Consider the following 6000-nt stretch of genomic DNA (forward strand, 5'->3'; position numbering starts at 1 on the left):
GGGACTCTAACCCTTGGAGAGGACTCTAACCTCCCTCTGGACAAAGACAACGAGTTCAGGGACTCTAACCCCTGGAGAGGACTCTAACCTCCCCTTGGACAAAGACAACGAGTTTAGGGACTCTACCCCCTGGAGAGGACTCTAACCTCCCCTTGGACAAAGACAACGAGTTTAGGGACTCTAACCCCTGGAGAGGACTCTAACCTCCCCTTGGACAAAGACAACGAGTTTAGGGACTCTAACCCCTGGAGAGGACTCTAACCTCCCCTTGGACAAAGACAACGAGTTCAGGGACTCTAACCCTTGGAGAGGACTCTAACCTCCCCTTGGACAAAGACAACGAATTCAGGGACTCTAACCCTTGGAGAGGACTCTAACCTCCCCTTGGACAAAGACAACGAGCTCAGGGACTCTAACCCTTGGAGAGGACTCTAACCTCCCCTTGGACAAAGACAACGAGTTCAGGGACTCTAACCCTTGGAGAGGACTCTAACCTCCCTTTGGACAAAGACAACGAGTTCAGGGACTCTAACCCTTGGAGAGGACTCTAACCTCCCCTTGGACAAAGACAACGAGTTCAGGGACTCTAACCCTTGGAGAGGACTCTAACCTCCCCTTGGACAAAGACAACGAGTTCAGGGACTCTAACCCTTGGAGAGGACTCTAACCTCCCCTTGGACAAAGACAACGTGTTCAGGGACTCTAACCCTTGGAGAGGACTCTAACCTCCCTCTGGACAAAGACAATGAGTTCAGGGACTCTAACCCCTGGAGAGGACTCTAACCTCCCCTTGGACAAAGACAACGAGTTTAGGGACTCTACCCCCTGGAGAGGACTCTAACCTCCCCTTGGACAAAGACAACGAGTTTAGGGACTCTAACCCCTGGAGAGGACTCTAACCTCCCCTTGGAAAAAGACAACGAGTTTAGGGACTCTAACCCCTGGAGAGGACTCTAACCTCCCCTTGGACAAAGACAACGAGTTCAGGGACTCTAACCCTTGGAGAGGACTCTAACCTCCCCTTGGACAAAGACAACGAATTCAGGGACTCTAACCCTTGGAGAGGACTCTAACCTCCCCTTGGACAAAGACAACGAGCTCAGGGACTCTAACCCTTGGAGAGGACTCTAACCTCCCCTTGGACAAAGACAACGAGTTCAGGGACTCTAACCCTTGGAGAGGACTCTAACCTCCCCTTGGACAAAGACAACGAGTTCAGGGACTCTAACCCTTGGAGAGGACTCTAACCTCCCCTTGGACAAAGACAACGAGTTCAGGGACTCTAACCCTTGGAGAGGACTCTAACCTCCCCTTGGACAAAGACAAAACACAAAAACGGTTGATTTCCCACCACTGTTGGTTTGACTAGGTACGATGAAACATAGTAATCGTCTAAATTTGTTTAGTTCTCAGTTCCGAATAGCAGTACTTTTTTAACAGGTGTCTGCTTACCTTTTTTATATTGAGGCGCGCCCGACGATTAAGTCTGCCTCCTCGTACCGGTGTATGGGTCTCTCTCCCGATCTGTCGGTCAGGCCGCAACCCTCTGGACTCCCTCTTTTCAGCGTCGGGGTCACCATTTGAAGGATTCATATATCTATGTGTCTATTCCAATATGTAATGATGGTATTCAATGACACAAATCTGTGTTCTAGAAAGAGTGGTCTGGAGTCGTAGAGGTCCGATAATATCAGCTTTAATGCAGCAGTTGGAAATCAACAAGTACAGAGCTCTGGGGTTGTCTAAGTTTCCCTACCCGCAACAGAGTTTTGGGCTGGTTCACGAAGTCCAACTGGCTATCTGTCCCTCCCCAGCATATAATTATACAGTGCAATTGAAACACAAGTATAAAAAAAGGGTTGAGCTTGTTCTCTCGTGCATCAGGGAGTTGTTCTTGCCTACGCGTCCCACCTGCTCGGGTGCCGTCTCCACCCGGTTTCAAGGTTGTTTATGAAAATGAAGAGATAGAGACACAAAGAACAGCCTGCTTCCCACACCCAGTGTGAGACCCAATGTTTAAGCCTGAGCACACTTCTAAGTTCATAACTTTAATAAGCACAATGCATAACTTTAATAAGCACAATATATTCTTTACCCAGCATCAGAATGAAAGAAACCCCCAAAAATATACTTTGGTGTCCTGCGTTGTTTAACCGAACAACACACACACTACACTTAGAAATATTTAAAAAAACTCTGTTCCCCCTGTCATTAGCCTGTAATAGGCAAACCCCTCATTACAATGGCACATTTGAATTAGTGATTCTGTGTTCCACAAATTTTGATGTTATAGTTTAAGGATTAACATGACAAGACTAACATACACTCATCTCTCTACTGTCTTATGTAGTCTTCACCACAAATGATGAGTAGAAACACCAAATACATAAAATACACAATACACACTATCACCTGTAGAAGGGTGGTGTATAAATAAGATGTTTACACCAAACCATATTAGTAGAGATACATGAGCAGAGCCGGCTAAGCAATATGTGGATAGCTAAATTGCTAAAGGGGATAGCAGTTGATAACTGAGTGGTGCCAGAAATCTTCCAGTAAAGAGATTTAGCATAATTTTAATGCTATTTTCTGAGATTAGTGATTATTTTCTTTAAACAAAACAACTTTAACTAGAGAGGGTACAATTTCTTGGGAAATTGTAGGGTGTGCTTGCTTGCGTCGGTTGCAGGTGGGTCCATCCTCTAAGTTTTTCCCTTCTCGTGATATTTTCAAGCATTTAGCCTACTCATTGCATATTTCATTAAGAACACCCTTTGAAACAGCTGCGAACCCCCTTTGAAACAAGCTACTGTAACAACGTTGTCACTGGCAGGCAGTATGGAATCGCGATTCAAACAGTACCGTCTGCTAACTGAAAATATGCCCCCCAAAACGTAAATAAGTTTGACATTAATGAAGGGGGAAATGGCTAATTCAAAATAAGTTTGCTAGAGCAAGCTAGCTGCTGTTGCTCCACATTTCACTGATTGTTTGAAAGTGCCGGAAATGAGAACGTTTCTTTTGACAAAGTTTAGCTGTGGCATTAAAGACAGCTACTACACACTGCTAGTGCTAGCACTCGCCAATAATATCAAAACAAGCCGCGGTGTCACTCAAATTCCAAGTTTTACACAAATCACAAAAATATGCTGACCCGCTGACTATCTTCGCAATCGCCATATCTTTAAAACACTGCCTCCTTCTGATTTCTGATGTAGAATTGACCCTGGTACGAAATTAAGAAAATACTCATCAGAGATCGACAACAGCTGACGCAATCGTCAACGGAGGCTGACGGGGCTCTCACGTAGCAAACCAATCAAAGTTTTTACAGCAACCTACATTCAAATCTCACCATCTGGCTGTCTTCACAATAGTCATATTGTCATAACATTGCCCTCCTTCTGTTTTTTGGTGTAGAATTGACCAAACTATAAAATTACGAAAATACTAAACTACTATGACGCTTGCATGGCTGCCGCCTAGGCAGTCTCACGGGCGACCCGCACTCGCTCAAATTACAAAGACTTTCACGACCTAAATAAAAAATCTGAGATGTCAGTTCCAGTCGAAATTGCTTTCTCAACAAAACCCAATGGTTGGTAATTTTGGGGGTTGGCATTTTTCACTCATAATCCAAGCTCCAATTTGCGTGCTAGAACGTCTCTGTATCCATGCGTCGTTGCTAACGTGTGCTGACGTAGTGATGTAGGCTAGCACTGGTACCCTTAGTTGACAGAAGACACTTTTTGCCACAAAAACGTTGTAACCTCCTAAACTGTGTAACGGAGTGTAAATAAAAATACAAGCAACTCAATCGCTACCAAGACGAAACTTTTGACACCTAGGTTGTCTATGTAGTCCAAATATTGACTGAGGCTTAGGGGGGCAAAAATAAATAACAACTAAAGAGGGTACAATTTCTGGGGAAATTGTAGGGTGTGCTTGCTTGCATCGGTTGCACAGGGGTCCGTTTTTGAATGACATTTTTACAACTGATTTCTGTATATTTTATATGAAAATGCATACTTATTATTTATAAAGATTAAATAGATTTAAAAGCATTTTTTTTTTTGCTGCTCATTTACAACTGAAAATACGAGTGAAGTGTAGAATGAAATAGATGTCTTCTCATTTCCCCTGCAAGAGGCAGCCTCATCGTTGAATCAAAACGAATAAATTTGGCAGACCAGTGTAAAAATTGACCTAATCTCTATGACTTAAACGTCATTTAAAGTTTTTCCCTTCTCATGATATTTTCAGGCATTTAGCCTACTCATTGCATTCATTCATTAATAAAGAACCCCCTTTGAAGATTATTCTACGACGTTACCCGGCAGTAGAAGATGGAATCGCGATTCAAACAGTACCATCTGCTAACTGAAAATATGCCCCCCAAAACGTAAATAAGCTTGACATTTATTTAGTGGAAAATCGCTCATTCATAAAAAGCTCACTGGTAGCGATCATTGTCAGTAACAACGCAAAATGCGATATAGCCCTGTGTGGAGAAGCTGCCCCGGTAAATTGTACTACTACGGTACAGTACCAGACTACTGCTGTGTTCGTCTTGGTAGCGATTGCGTTGGTTGAATTGGATTTAACGTTCCGTTGTACGTTTAAGCTGAAATTAATTATTTTCATGAACAGATTGACAACGTTTAGGCTGTGGCAATGAAGTTCAGGTTAGTAGTCAGATTGTTTCAACTATTGAAAGACTTGAGTAAGGGGAGTGCCGAACATGTTCTGTCGCCGTTTGACTTGAACAGCTGAGGAGTTTTTGTTAGCTACTCACACAAGTGTCTCGGGTAGGCTACAGCGTTGCAGTGAGCTACACTGGTTTGAAACCACAGGTAATGGTAATTTCACCAACAAATCGTTTACTAATGTCAGAATAAATCATACAACGGAAATGTATATGTGAGGAATGTTTATTTTAACGATTGAAAACAGATACATCATAGACCACTGTAGTATGTGTTGCCCGGGCAACACAGGCCAATGTCATGATGCTAATACTTCAGTGAAATAGTAGACTACTGTTTCCGAAAGTAGATGTACTCCCTTAATAATATCAGCTTATATTGTACATTACACATCACAATTGTGTGTCATATCACAAAGTAAAATGAGTAAATAGTTTTCACCCTGGCCTCTTTTCTTGTGGCGTTTCTGCAGCTGCCTTGCAGTAAAGCTATAGTTAGCCTAGCTATCCCCCAAGTTAACAGATGCGAAACGAATGTTCTGCCAAAGGTAGTCACGCGTGTTTTCGTGACGTTAGTGACGCAGTGACGTTAGTAACGTCAGTGACTGTGGCTAGAAAATTAGCCACCGTTAGCTTCACTTTTCGCCACAAAAACTTAACTTAAGCCCAAACCATGCAACGGAACGTAAATTCCAATAGAAGCAACTCAATCGCTACCAAGACAAAACTTTTGACACCTACGTTGTCTATGTAGGCCAAATATTGACTGAGTTTTAGGGGGGCAAAAAGAATAATAATAATATATATGTGAGAGAACAAAGGTTGTGCCCTTGCCGAAGGCAAAGCACACCCAATAACTAGAAAAGGCTGTTCCTGCGAAACAGCAGTGAGAATGCTGAAAACCTGAATGGGGATAGCTGACCATGCTAAAAAAGCTGAAAAGTGAAAATTGTGTAGAACGTTGTAAGCTGAAGCTTCAAAGCAACCAAAAGGTATTTTTGAAAGGGGCTGGAGCAGCATTCCAACAATGATTTGAAAGGATTTACCATTACTTTTAAAGGGAGAATAATTTGCACAAAAACCTTCATACTTTAAAAAGTATAAAAGTGAGAAATGAGAAAATACCTGCAAGCTGAAATGAATTTCAAAAATGTGTGAGTCACACAAAAGAGGCAGTGTGGAAGCTGAACTGCATCATCTTAGCAAAGCTAAGAGCTAAAATAGCCTACAATGCGGGAGAAGCTGAACTGTTAAACAGAAGAAGAAGTAGGCTAGGTAGTCGTAACAAGAAT

The sequence above is a fragment of the Osmerus mordax genome, chromosome 20 (assembly GCF_038355195.1).
Source record: "Osmerus mordax isolate fOsmMor3 chromosome 20, fOsmMor3.pri, whole genome shotgun sequence".
Taxonomy (NCBI): domain Eukaryota; kingdom Metazoa; phylum Chordata; class Actinopteri; order Osmeriformes; family Osmeridae; genus Osmerus; species Osmerus mordax.